This window comes from Hyla sarda, chromosome 5, assembly GCF_029499605.1.
Source record: "Hyla sarda isolate aHylSar1 chromosome 5, aHylSar1.hap1, whole genome shotgun sequence".
NCBI classification, from domain to species: domain Eukaryota; kingdom Metazoa; phylum Chordata; class Amphibia; order Anura; family Hylidae; genus Hyla; species Hyla sarda.
In genome coordinates, this window is record NC_079193.1 from 214558243 (window position 1) to 214573092 (window position 14850).

Genomic DNA, 14850 nt, shown 5'->3' on the forward strand with positions numbered 1-14850 from the left:
TTTTTTTTTTTTTGCTGTTCTGGCTTCATAGGGGCTTCCTAAATGCGACATGCCCCCCAAAAACCATTTAATCAAAATTTGCTTTCCAAAAGCCAAATGTGACTCCTTCACTTCTGAGCATTATAGTTCGCCCGCAGAGCATTTTACGTCCTAACATGGGGTATTTCCATACTCAGAAGAGATGGGGTTGCAATTTTGGGGGGCATTTTCTCCCATTACCCTTTTTAAAAATGGTAGATTTGAGAGAGAGAAAAACTGCACTTCAGTGAAAATTTTTTTTTCATTTACACATCAGACTTTAACGAAAAGTCGTCAAACACCTGTAGGGTGTTAAGCCTCACTGGACCCCTTTTTACTTGCCTTGAGGGGTGTAGTTTCCAAAATAGTATGCCATTGATTTTTTTTTTTTTTTGCTGTTCTGGCACCATAGGGGCTTCCTAAATGTGACATGCCCCTCAAAAACCATTTCAGAAAAACTCACTCTCCAAAATCCCATTGTTGCTCCTTCCCTTCTGAGCCCTCTACTGTGCCCGCCGAACACTTGACATACACATATGAGATATTTCCTTACTCGAGAGAAATTGGGTTACAAATTTTGGGGGGCTTTTTCTCCTATTACCCCTTGTAAAAATTCAAAAACTGGGTCTACAAGAACATGCAAGTGTAAAAAATGAAGATTTTTAATTTTCTCCTTCATTTTGCTGCTATTCCTGTGAAACACCTAAAGGGTTAATAAACTTTCTGAATGTCATTTTGAATACTTTGAGGGGTGCATGTCACGATGCCGGCTGGCAGGTAGTGGATCCTCTGTGCCAGAGAGGGATTGGCGTGGACCGTGCTAGTGGACCGGTTCTAAGCCACTACTGGTTTTCACCAGAGCCCGCCGCAAAGCGGGATGGTCTTGCTGCGGCGGTAGTGACCAGGTCGTATCCACTAGCAACGGCTCACCTCTCTGGCTGCTGAAGATGCTGAAGATAGGCGCGGTACAAGGGAGTAGGCAGAAGCAAGGTCGGACGTAGCAGAAGGTCGGGGGCAGGCGGCAAGGATCGTAGTCAGGGGCAACGGCAGGAGGTCAGGAACACGGACTAGGAACAGACAAGGGAACGCTTTCACTAGGCACAAGTGCAACAAGATCCGGCAAGGGAGTGCAAGGGAAGTGAGGTAATATAGGGAAGTGCACAGGTGATTACCCTAATTGGAACCACTGCGCCAATCAGCGGCGCAGTGGCCCTTTAAATCGCAGAGACCCGGCGCGCGCGCGCCCTAGGGAGCGGGGCCGCGCGCGCCGGGACAGAACAGACGGGGAGCGAGTCAGGTAGGGGAGCCGGGTTGCGCATCGCGAGCGGGCGCTACCCGCATCGCGAATCGCATCCCGGCTGGCAGCGGGATCGCAGCGCCCCGGGTCAGAGGACGTGACCGGAGCGCTGCAGCAGAGAGAGAGAAGCGAGCGCTCCGGGGAGGAGCGGGGACCCGGAGCGCTCGGCGTAACAGTGCAGTTTTTATAATGGGGTCATTTATGATGTATTTCTAATTCAGATTTTGAAAATCTCATGAAAAATGTGAAAATTGCTGCTGAACTTTGAAGCCCTCTGATGTCTTCCAAAAGTAAAAACATGTCATCTCGGAATCAAAATGAAAAGTAAAAGTATCCCAGAGTTATTAATGCTTAAATTGACAGTGGTCAGAATTGCAAAAAATGCTCCCGTCCTTAGGGTTATAATGGGCTCCGTCCCCAAGGGGTTAAACAGCCGTAGTGCACATACTCAAATTCCACTTCATTCCAACAGGATGATTAGTAACCCCTCTTCTCATGATGGTATGACTCCCACTGATCAGACACCTATCCTGTAGAAGTTGACATTATGGAAGAACCCCTGTTGAAAAGAATGCCTCCTATACTAGATTTTTTTTCTTTCATAGATTTACTTTTTCCTTCTTCACCCCTCTAGAAGACCATTCTCACACCAATTTTAAGTGATCTTCCCAAGTGTTCTGTATGCTATAATTTATAAGGTACTGCAGTTTGTAGATGGTGTTTACCTGCATTACTTTTCCTTGGTTATGACTCCGGACATTTTCATTGAATTACTTTTGATGCTTTCAATCCCAAAGGGATTCTGATGTTCTCCTTTCCTTGGTTATGACAATAAACATTTTCATCAAATTACTCCTGATGTTTTCCATCCCAAGAGGTTTCTGATGTACACTTTGTTCTGCATGTTTTTAGCCTTGTAGATATAGATATATAGAGAGAGATAAATATCTATATCACTGGCAAATGGTACTAAAACGTATGATCTGGATTGTCTGTGCTAACATATGTAGCATGTCTTCAACAGTCATTTCATTGCCATTATTTTCAGATGTTACACCATTATGGTGGAAGTAGGACATCATTCTATTATAGCTACAAAAAGAATGTTTGTCTCATTTAATCCAGCTTGATCTTAAACCAACTTTCACATAAACTAAGGGCACTGTGCCGCACATTGGCATTAAAGTGATTATGTCCACTAAAATAGCTCACAGTTCACTGCAATAACCTTGCCGCAAGAGAGGATAGTGAAAAAAGAGAACTTTGGTAAAAAAAAAAAAAGATATATGATAAAAAAAGATTGAAGAAAATATGCTTTTAGAGCTCTAGGTCTCAGATCTGAAACCTAAGACAATGAATGGATTCGGCTGCCCATAAACTATTATTCTACATTATTTAATTTAGCCGTTAAAAGCCATCACCTAGGTATGTATTTTACCTTGTGTTCATCCCTTACATGGAACGATAAATGATTACATTGAATTCATGTTACATATTGCTGGTTTTCTTGAAGGGTTCACACAAGTTGCTCCTATACCACTGAGATAAGATCTTTTAACTTGTTTTTTGGAATCTACATTACAAGAAAAATGTTATCGTTAGAATAACATAATAAGTCCATGTTGGTACTGGGATGGTCTTCCCCAGTTACTTTAGTAGTCTGTAACATATGTGAGATTAAAGTAGAATCCCCGTCTCCCTGTAGTAATCAGCAGAGTACAGAAAGTAAAGGACGGGCGGAGGTTATCCACTGCCCAGATAGACTTGAATTGTGTCAAGGATGACTATCCTATAAGATATTTCTTAGCTAGGAGTGTGCAGAAGATTGAAGATTCAAAAAGATGTTTGAGTAAACTGATATGGATTTTATCAATTACCTTGTAATTATCTTACTCCCGTCCGAATCTGTATACAGAATGTATATACTAAAGTAAAAGTAAATCAAACGGAGCCATGTCATTTTCAAGTACTTCAAAATTCTGCTTCTGAACTCTATTCCAAAACGTCCAAGCTTATATCACCATTGCAATTAACATGAGTTCCCACCCTCATAGGGAGGTGTTCTTAGCCCTAGCATACCATATGCATACCATATAAGGTATAATCCTCTGTTAGATTTTGGTGGGCACCTTTCGGGCATTGTTGTTCAGGAACTTCCTCTACTTGATGAGGAGCAGAGAGTAGCATGGGGGATGGGCTTTGTCAGGGGCTTTGTCCCAAAATGGCCATTTGATGTTGCATATATATATATATATATATATATATATATATACACACACACACACGCACACAAACACACATATATACACATCTATTACAATCTCCCCTTAAAATGACCATTTTACCTTTCCCTAACTTCCATCATCCTAACTCAAGTGTTTTCTCGGACGCTTCACTGTACTTTAGACGACCCATGGCTTGTCCATGGACCCCCTTAGCCTCAGACTTTACACATATGGAGTCAGATGCTATCCCTATGGTTCACTTGTGTTATTGATGGCATTGAAGCTCTGTAATGGGGTATAGGCTTCATCTGTCATCTCGAAGTCCACATTCATCATCACTGGCGTGGCATTCTCAACAGTCATCTCACACATCTTTAGGCAAGGCAAAATACAACACACAACAAAGCAAGATTATCAGAATTATAAGTATGGTTATTTTACTATTTGGGTCCTGTAGTGGCTGAGATATATGGGCAGCAGGTCTCCCCAAACATTTTACATACCCCCTTTTTCCGCTTACACCATACACCATATCTAATGCTGCACCATTTTGGAATTTCATAGTGGTCTGACCTTTAAGAGCATTTACTGAAAAATGTATGAATCTTTGCTGGTTAGATAGGATGTGTAATTAATCCAGTCTACGTTCTTGTTTATTGAAATCTGGGGTATTATAGACTCAGATCCAGCTTTTACTTGATCTCTCTTAACTTTCTCTTCTCTTAACCCTGACCAATCTCCACTGAAAAACAGCCCAACCGCATCAGGGGTGTGGAAATTTAATAAAAAACGACTTGTTCACGGGACTAAAATGGAGCAAAATCTACTTGTCCCTCATTACAATCCACTTATCCTGGGCAATTTTCGCTTTTACATTCTCGTTTTTCCTCCTTGCCCTACAATAGCCATAACTACCTACTATAATGATACCTTTTAATTGTTCCATAACATCGATCCAAAACAAAAAAATATTGGTGAAGTGAAATTGAAATAGTAAAAGATAATTTAGCAAATTTGGTGGTTTCCTTTTCTTCGCCATTTACCTTGTGGTTGAGCTAACATGTTATTTTGATAATTTAGGCCATCCTGATTATAGCAATACCAGATTTGTATAGTTTACGTCATGTTTACGAATTTAAAAAAAAACTCAGAACTTTTTCAATTTTTTTTTAATTGCCATTTTTTGACCCCTGTAGCTTATTTTTTTTTCCGCATACGAGGCTGTATGAGGGCAATTTTTTTTGCGCCATTATCTGTTGTTTGTATCGTTACCATTTTGGTATTGATCTGACTTTTTAATTGCTTTTAACTTTTTTTCTGGGATATTGTAAAAATTGCCATTCTGTGGTTCGGTATTTTATTTAATTTTTTTACATTTACATCATTTTCCGTACGGGATACATAATGTTATATTTTAATATTTTGGAGCGATACCAAATATATTTATTTTTATTATGTTTACATGTTTTTATGTAGGAAAAGGGGGTGATTTGAACTTTTAATATGGAAGGGGTTAATGTGTGTCTTTTAAACTTTTATTCAAATTTTTTTTACACTTTATTAGTCCCTTAGGGGACTTTTAGGAGGAATCATTAGGATTCCTCATTCAGATCAATAGAGTTCTATTGAATTCCATTCATCTGTGTGCTCTGCGATCCATTGATAGAGCCTAGTCCAGCCAGGCTCTATCAATGACAGAGCCACGAACAACAGGGAATCAGAGGTAAGCCCTCCAGCTACCTCTATAGTGGATCGCTATAGAGGAATGCAGGCATCGGGTGATAGGAATTCCACATCCCTGCGCATAATGCTGTCACCACTATGCTTCCCTTTAGGGACGGTATTGGGAAGATGATGAGCAGTGCCTGGTTTACTCCAGACAAGATGCTTAGAATCATGTTCAGAAAGTTTGTCAGACGAGAGAATTTTGTTTCTTTCGTTTACTAAGGATAGGCTTATTTTTGGCCATTCTGCCATAAAGTTCAGATTGGTGGAGTGCTGCAGTGATTGTTAAGCTTCTGAAAGTTTCCCTTGTCTGCAGACGGCATCTTTGGAGTTCAGCCAGAGTGACTAGATTGAGATCTGAATCAAAGGCGAATGACCAGGGAGTCAGGAGTTTGTCTGGCGCAGAGAGGAACCATCAGACAGCCAAGTAAAATCAATGGATTTATTAGATGCAACGCGTTTCGCTGCGCATGCGCAGCTTCATCAGGCATGTTGCCTGATGAAGCTGTGCATGCGCAGCGAAACGCGTTGCATCTAATAAATCCATTGATTTTACTTGGCTGTCTGATGGTTCCTCTCTGCGCCAGACAAACTCCTGACTCCCTGGTCATTCGCCTTTGATTCTACACCCATCCAGGAGGGCTGCAGTGGACCTGCCTTCATATCTCTTCTGCTCCTAACCTTGTTGTGTGTGGGCGCACAACCAACTTTGGTAAGCGGCTTGGGGAATCACCTTCCCCTACCCCCACCTGCAAGATCTACTGATCCCGCACATGAGGCGCCTTCCTTCCTTTCTCTAGATTGAGATCTGGTGAATGTGAAAGCCACTGGAGCACAATGAACTCATTGTCATGTTCAAGAAACCAGTTTCATATGATGTTTTGTGACATTTTGCATTACCCAGAAGATGGGTATACTCTGGTCGTAAAGAGATGGACATTGTCAGCAGCAATACTTAGGTAGGCAGTTGCATAAAAAAACTCAGTTCTTACTATGGGGCCCAAAGTGTGGCGGGAGAATGTCCCTGACACCATTACACCACCACCACCAATTCCGATCTGTATGTTCCATATTCATCAGACCAAGCAATGTGCTTAAAGTATTCCATTGTCCAATTATGGTGAGACTGTGTAAATGGTAGACTATTTTATGCTCTTAGGAGTGGCACCCAGTATGGTCTTTGCTGCTATAGCCCATTTGCTTCAGAGCTCAACATGTTTTGTGTTCAGAGATGGTATTCTGCATACAAGTGGTTATTAATGTTACTGTTGCCTCTAAGAGATGGTTGTGAACACCTTAGAGATAATAGTACTTTAAAATCCCAATAGATTATCAATTTCTGAAATGCATTAATAGTGAAGAAGTAAAACATGTAGCACTCACCAGATCAGTAAATGATCATTTTTAAGGTTATGGATGAATATCCAGTGCAGGTGAGAGGCAGATGACAGGTGTACAGGGGATTACAAAGAAGGCAATGGCCCACTTTGGGTCTATGGATGCATCGTCCTATGCACTATTGGAGTTTCTGAAATACTCAAATGAGCCCGTCTGGCATCAACAACCATGCCATATTCAAAGTCACTTAAAACTCTTTTCTTTCCCATTCTGATGCTCCGTTTGAAAATCAGCTAATTGTGTTCACCATGTCTACGTGCCTAAATGCATTTCGTTATTTGTGTTAACAAGCAATTTAACAGGTGTACCTAATAAAGTGGCCAGTGTAGAGCGTAGAAGCATAATGTCCTCTGAATTTTATAAGGTCCTGCAATAATACTAGAGGAATTGTCTGTGATAGAGCTCCCATAGGAAACAGACAATACATCTATTATTCTGGAATCTGTTCTAGCATGTACAGTTTGGTTACATTTAGAGACTTATCTTTCACTTGGTCAAGGCTCCTTATCTTTTTCAGACTAGACTGATATGTTGCCTTTATAGTCAACTGTGTGCATCTTGCCTTTCAAGCAGCTTTGACATTCTGTAGAATAAAGGCTTTTGAAATGATCCTCTCTAGCAGCGCCTTGTGCAGTCTCAGTCATGACACTGACATTTTGAGAGAAATATTTTGCCTTCTGATCTAATGTCAGACATTGGTACACATCCTCTTCATCTCCTTTCTTTTACACATCCTCATTAAAAGCTCGGCACAACCCCCCTATGATCATATATATGTGTGGAAAGCACAATCCTATTGATAGCCATTACTCATGCATTGTATGTGGGGGCTTTCATTGTGGGAAAATCTGGCCTGTTAAAATATAATGTTCTGTTATAAAATGTTTATTGACATTTGTTGCATTTACATCTACTGTATATCACGCCACACTTATTTGTAACACCTGTACCAATACTATGATTATAGTTCTGCAATTATGCTTTTTCAGTATCAATGCAAGTTTTGTGTTTGAACTGTGTGATATGTTTTTTTAGACTATTTTTGAATGGAAAAATCAATTATTTACAAGATTTGGGAAGATGGAGATGTTAAGCAGTGTTGCAACAACTTTCCCTCTGTACTTCAATACAATAAAGCCAGTTGCCTTAGAAACCAATCCTGCGGATAAAAGAGAACATATGAGGAAATGCATTGAGATTCTGAATATATATATATATATATATATATATATATATATATGTACAATGATACCTGTAATTTTCATCATAGGTATACCTCAACTATGAGAGACATAATGAGAAAAAAATCCATAAAATCAAATTCTGATTTTTAAAGAACTTATTTGCAAATTATGTTATTTGAAAATAAGTATTTGATCAGCTACAAACAAGCAAGATTTCTGGCTCTCACAGACCTGTGACTTCTTCTTTAAGAGTCTCCTCTGTCCTCCACCCGTTACCTGTATTGATGGCACATGTTTGAACTTATCAGTATAAAAGACTGTCCACAACCTTAACCCCTTCCTGCAGAATGTCATATATAAACGCCGGGATTTGCAGTGCGTTTGCGCATCCCGACGTTTATAAATGACATTCATCGCACGGGTTAACCAGCAGAAGTCCCGCTGTTTCCAGCAGGGGACAACTTCTGCTTCACCCCCCAGGACCATCATTGATGGTCCTGGTCAGCGATCACTGTGATTAGTCCCTGTGGACCAATCACAGTGATCTGGGGTGAAAGTTCAGATCCCCCGCACTGCCCGCCCCTGGAAGTCGGGCAGAACGGGGGACGATGGCTGCGGGGGCTCGCGGGGACCTGCAGCATAGGGGGAGGGAACAGGAGGGGACCGGCGGCCTTACCCGAACCAGCGGCGGGACCGGCCACGTGGACGAGCAGCGACGGGACCGGCAGGTGAGTCACTGCTGCTTCTAGGAGTCTGAAAACTACAACTCCCAGCATGCCTAAACAGCCTTTGGCTGTCTGGGCATGCTGGGAGTTGTAGTTTTGCAACATCTGGAGGGCCCCAGTTTGGAGACCATTGTATAATGGTCTCCAATCTGTGCTCTTCCAGCTGTTGCAAAACTACAACTCCCAGCATGCACTGACTGTCCAGGCATGCTGGGAGTTTTAGTTCAGCAACATCTGGCCCTTCAGATGTTGCCGAACTACAACTCCCAGCATGCCCTTCAGCTGTCTGGGCATGCTGGGAGTTGTAGTTTTGCAACAACTGGAGACACACTGGTTGGGAAACATTGTTTCTAACTCAGTGTTTCCTAACCTGTGTGCCTCCAGCTGTTGCAAAACTATAACTCCCAGCATGCACTAATAGACCATGCATGCTGGGAGTTGTAGTTTTGCAACATCTGGAGGGCCCCAGTTTGGAGACCATTGTATAATGGTCTCCAATCTGTGCTCTTCCAGCTGTTGCAAAACTACAACTCCCAGTATGCACTGACTGTCCAGGCATGCTAGGAGTTTTAGTTCAGCAACATCTGGCCCTTCAGATGTTGCCGAACTACAACTCCCAGCATGCCCTTCAGCTGTCTGGGCATGCTGGGAGTTGTATTTTTGCAACAACTGGAGACACACTGGTTGGGAAACATTGTCTGTTTCTTACTCAGTGTTTCCTAACCTGTGTGCCTCCAGCTGTTGCAAACCTATAACTCCCAGCATGCACTAACAGACCATGCATGCTGGGAGTTGTGGTTTTGCAACAGCTGGTGCACCCCCCCTGTGAATGTACAGGGTACATTCACATGGGCGAGGCTTTTACAGTGGGTTTCTCGTTGCAAGTTTGAGATTCAGCAAATTTTGCGCTGGGAAACTCGCTGTAATCCCCCGCCCATGTGACTGTACCCTAAAAACACTACACTACACACAACACAAAATAAAATAAAAAGTTAAAAACACTACATATACACATACCCCTACACAGCCCCCCTCCCCCAATAAGAACGTCCGGTACACCACTGTTTCCAAAGCAGAGCCTCCAGCTGTTGAAAAACAACAACTCCCAGTATTGCCGGACAGCCGTTGACTGTCCACACATGCTGGGAGTTTTGCAACAGCTGGAGGCACCCTGTTTGGGAATCACTGGCGTAGAATACCCCTATGTCCACCCCTATGCAAATCCCTAATTTAGGCCTCAAATGCACATGGCGCTCTCACTTTGGAGCCCTGTCGTATTTCAAGGCAACAGTTTAGGGTCACATATGGGGTATCGCCGTACTCGGGAGAAATTGCGTTACAAGGTTTGGGGGGTATTTTCTTCTTTAACCCTTCATGAAAAGGAAATGTTGGGGTCTACACCAGAATGTTAGTGTAAATTTTTTTTATTTTTTACACTAACATGCTGCTGTTGCCATATACTTTACATTTTCACAAGAGGTAAAAGGGGAAAAAGCCCCCCAAAATTTGTAACGCAATTTCTCCCGACTACGGAGATACTCCATATGTGGGCGCAAAGTGCTCTGGGGGTGCACAACAAGGCCCAGAAGGGAGAGCGCACCATGTACATTTGAGGTGATTTGCACAGGGGTGGCTGATTGTTACAGCGGTTTTGACAAACGCAAAAAAAAAAAAAAAAAACACATGTGACCCCATTTCAGAAACGACACCCCTCACGGAATGTAATGAGGGGTGCAGTGAGAATTTACCCCCCACAGGTGTCTGACGGATTTTAGGAACAGTGGTCCGTGAAAATGAAAACTTGTACAGCCCACTGTTCCAAAGATCTGTCAGACACCAGTGGGGGGCAAATGCTCACTGTACCCCTTGTTACGTTCCTCAAGGGGTCTAGTTTCCAAAATGGTATGCCATGTGTTTTTTTTTTTGCTGTCCTGGCACCATAGGAGCTTCCTAAATGCGACATGCTCCCCGAGCAAAATTTGCTCTCAAAAAGCCAAATATGACTCCTTCTCTTCTGAGCATTGTAGTTCGCCCATAGTGTACTTCAGGTCCACTTATGGGGTACCTCCATACTCAGAAGAGAAGGGGTTACAAATATTGGGGGGTATTTTCTGCTATTAACCCTTGGAAAAATGTGAAATTTGGGGGGAACACACATTTTAGTGAAAAAAAATATATTTTTTTTTACATATGCAAAAGTTGTGAAACACCTGTGGGGTATTAAGGCTTACATTACCCCTTATTACGTTCCTCAAGGGGTCTAGTTTCCAAAATGGTATGCCATGTGAGGTTTTTTTGCTGTTCTGGCACCATAGGGGCTTCCTAAATGCAACATGCCCCCCAAAAACCATTTCAGAAAAACGTACTCTCCAAAATCCTCTTGTCGCTCTTTCCCTTCTGAGCCCTCTACTGCGCCCGCCGAACACTTTACATAGACATATGAGGTATGTGCTTACTCAAGAGAAATTTGGCTACAAATATAAGTATACATTTTCTCCTTTTACCCCTTGTAAAAATTCAAAAATTGGGTCTACAAGAACATTCGAGTGTAAAAAATGAAGATTGTGAATTTTCTCCTTCACTTTGCTTCTATTCCTGTGAAACACCTAAAGGGTTAAAATGATGACTGAATGTCATTTTGAATACTTTGGGGGGTGCAGTTTTTATAATGGGGTCTTTTGTGGGGTATTTCTAATATGAAGACCCTTCAAATCCACTTCAAACCTGAACTGGTCCCTGAAAAATAGTGAGTTTGAAAATTTTGTGAAAAATTGGAAAATTGCTGCTGAACTTTGAAGCCCTCTGGTGTCTTCCAAAAGTAAAAACTCGTCAATTTTATGATGCAAACATAAAGTAGACATATTGTATATGTGAATAAAAATTTTTTTTATTTGTAATATACATTTTCCTTACAAGCAGAGAGCTTCAAAGTTAGAAAAATGCAACATTTTCAAATTTTTCATCAAATTTTAGGATTTTTCACAAGGAAAGGATGCAAGTTACCACAAAAATGTACCACCATGTTAAAGTAGAATATGTCACGAAAAAACAATCTCGGAATCAGAATGATAACTAAAAGCATTCCAGAGTTATTAATGTTCAAAGTGACAGTGGTCAGATGTGCAAAAAACGCTCTGGTCCTTAAGGCCAAAATGGGCTTGGTCCTGAAGGGGTTAAACAGTCACACTCCAAACTCCACTATGGCCAAGACTAAAGAGCTGTTGAAGGACACCAGAAACAAAATTGTAGACCTGCACTGGGCTGGGAATACTGAATCTGCAATAGGCAAGCGGCTTGATGGGACAAAATCAACTGTGGGAGCAATTACACTCACGCTGTGGTGTCAAAATTATCACAAGAACAATGAGCAAAAATCCCAGAACCACACCTAGTGAATGACCTGCAGAGCTTGGACCAAAGTAACAAAGGCTACCATCAGTACACACTATGCCGCCAGGGACTCAAATCATGTAGTGCCAGACGTGTCCCCCTACTTAAGCCAGTACATGTCCGGGCCTGTCTGAAGTTTGCTAGAGAGCATGTGGATGATCCAGAAGAGTATTGGGATAATGTCATATGGTCGGATGAAACCAAAGTAGAACTTTTTGGTAAAAACTCAACTTGTCGGCCCAGATTTATCAAACTGTGTGAGAGAAAAACTGGAGTGATTTTTCCACAGCAACCAATCACAGCTCAGCTAGCCAGCTCTTGTAAAGTGAAACTTGAGCTGTGATTGGTTTATGTGGATAAGTCACTCCAGTTTTTCTCTCACACAGTTTGATAAATCTGGGCCGTCGTGTTTGGAGGAGAAAGAATGCTGAGTTGCAGCCAAAGAACACCATACCTACTGTAACACATGGGGGTGAAAACATCATGCTTTGGGGCTGCTTTTCTGCTAAGGGACCAGGACGACCGATCTGTGTAAAGGAAAGAATGAATGGGGAATCCATGTATTGTGAGATTTTGAGTGAAAACCTCCTTCCACCAGCAAGGTCATTGAAGATGAAACATGGCTTGGTCTTTGAGCATGACAATGATCCGTAACACATCGCCCAGGCAATGAAGGAGTAGCTTTTTAAGAAGCATTTCAAGGTCCCAGAGTAGCCTAGCCAGTCTCCAGATCTCAACTCCATAGAAAACCTTTGGAGGGAGTTGAAAGTCCATGTTGCCCAGCGACAGCCAAAAAATATCACTGCTCTAGAGGAGATCTGCATAGAGGAATGGGCAAAAATACCAGCAACAGTGTGTGAAAACCTTGTGAAGAGTTACAGAAAATGTTTGACTTCTGTCATTGCCAACAAAGGGTATATAACAAAGTATTGAGATGAACTTTTGTTATTTACCAAATACTTACTTGCCACCATAATTTGCTAATAAACTCTTAAAAAATCAGGCAATGTGATTTTATGGATTTTTTTTTCTCATTATGGCTTTCATAGTTCAGGTAGAATTAGGGATCGACCGATTATCGGTTTGGCCGATATTATCGGGCGATATTCACGATTTTGGACGTTATTGGTATCGGCAATTACCTTGCCGATAATCCGATAATGCCCCGCAACGCGCCGCACCCCCCACCACAGCGACGCACCACACCCCCCACCACCGCGCCGCCCCCCCCACCGCACCGCCCCAGCCGCTGCCCCATTGCCTCCCCCATCCCTGGTTTTATAATTACCTGTTCCCGGGGCCTGGGGTCCATGCTATTTCTTGCTCCTGCGCCATCCTGTGTTACGCTTTGCGCTGCGCAGCGCAATGACGAGTGACGTCCTCAACGCGACGTCACCGTCATTGCGCACAGTGACAGCTCAGGAGGACGGCGCCGGAGACAGAAGTAGAGCGGACCCCGGGAACAGGTAATTATAAAACCGGGAATGGGGGAGGCAATGGGGCAGCGGCGGTCTCTGGCCGGTGCGGTGGGGGGGGGCGCACCTGCTTTAAATCAATGATCTGCAGCGGTGTTGCCGGGGGTGGGGATAAATAGCCGTTAACTTATACCGGAATATAAGTTATCGGCTATCGGCCCTAAAAAAACGATATCGGTTGATCCCTAATGAGAATTACAGGCCTCTCTCATCTTTTTAAGTTGGAGAACTTGCTTTCCCTCTCTCTCTCCCCCCCTCTCTCTCCCCCCCTCTCTCTCTCCTCACTCTCTCCTCTCTCTCTCTCTCCCTCCTCTCTTCTCCTCTCTTTCTCTTTCTCTTCTCCTCTCTCTCTCTCTCTCTCTCTCTCTCTCTCTCTCTCTCTCTCTCTCTCTCTCTCTCTCTCTCTCTCTCTCTCATGTATTTATATATCTATATATTAGTAGGGTACTTAAAAGAATGAAGGTCCCATAGGAGTTCGGCACATTGTATTACCATTAGAAAAAGCAAGGGGGCCAACCAAGATGAGACCCCCCTATATCAAAATCTCCAAGGGCCCCATAGCAGCCATGTGGTCTGCCATTATGGTATATGCGCCCTCTAGATAGATATTATACTGTATATATCATTTAGATTTGCTTCAGCTTTCGAGTGTTTAGTAGGTTGGGTTCACCATAGTAGTTTTGTCAGTGTTGTTAGACAAAAACAGGAGTGAAACTGGCAGATAAAAAACTATAATGGAAAAATTTGCAAATGTTTCTATATTTGGATATATTTTTTGCTATACTGAAGCAACTTGTCAGTTTCAGATTATCATCACAGATTTTAACCCTTCAGCACGTGAAATCACATATTGGTGAATCTAAGCCAAATATGCTTAGACTACACCCAAATACAACCCCCTAGTAATCCCAGCATCTAAAGCCTTCTGTAAAGAAGGAAACCTGTCCTGTAGGCACAACTTCCATACATAATGTAGGTCTTATATTATTCTAAGTTGAATAGCTACAATTATGCAGAGTAAGTCTGGTGCAGGTAATTGGAATTTGTATCGCCCGATGGTGAAGGCAGGTGAAATTTTCAGGTCCTTGGCCCTGCTTCGGGCAAGCAGGGCCAGACCTAAGAGCCCCCGACAATCACAGCGGCACTCAGAGGGGTGTATGGAGCGGTTTCCTGACTGCTGCCCGCTCCATACTCGGCAGCCTCCGGCTGTTTTCAGTAACTGGGGGCCGCTGCTAATAGCCAGCATCCCGATCGCCGTGGCTGGCCATTAACCCTTTAGATTGCTGCTTTCAAAGAACATGTGAATGCTCCCCGGTGGGCTAGTGGGGTGTATCGTGGGAGTGGTTGATCCACTATAGAGGTTCCCTGGTGTCCGTGGCTCTGTCATTGATAGAGCCTGGCTGGACTAGGCTC

At 42.8% G+C, this 14850-nt stretch overlaps 1 protein-coding gene across 6 annotated transcripts in view; it reads left to right on the forward strand.

Moving 5' to 3' along the window:
- FARS2 (phenylalanyl-tRNA synthetase 2, mitochondrial) overlaps positions 1 to 14850 on the forward strand; it is a 397026-nt gene that overhangs the window by 264497 nt on the left and 117679 nt on the right. The window lies entirely within an intron of this gene.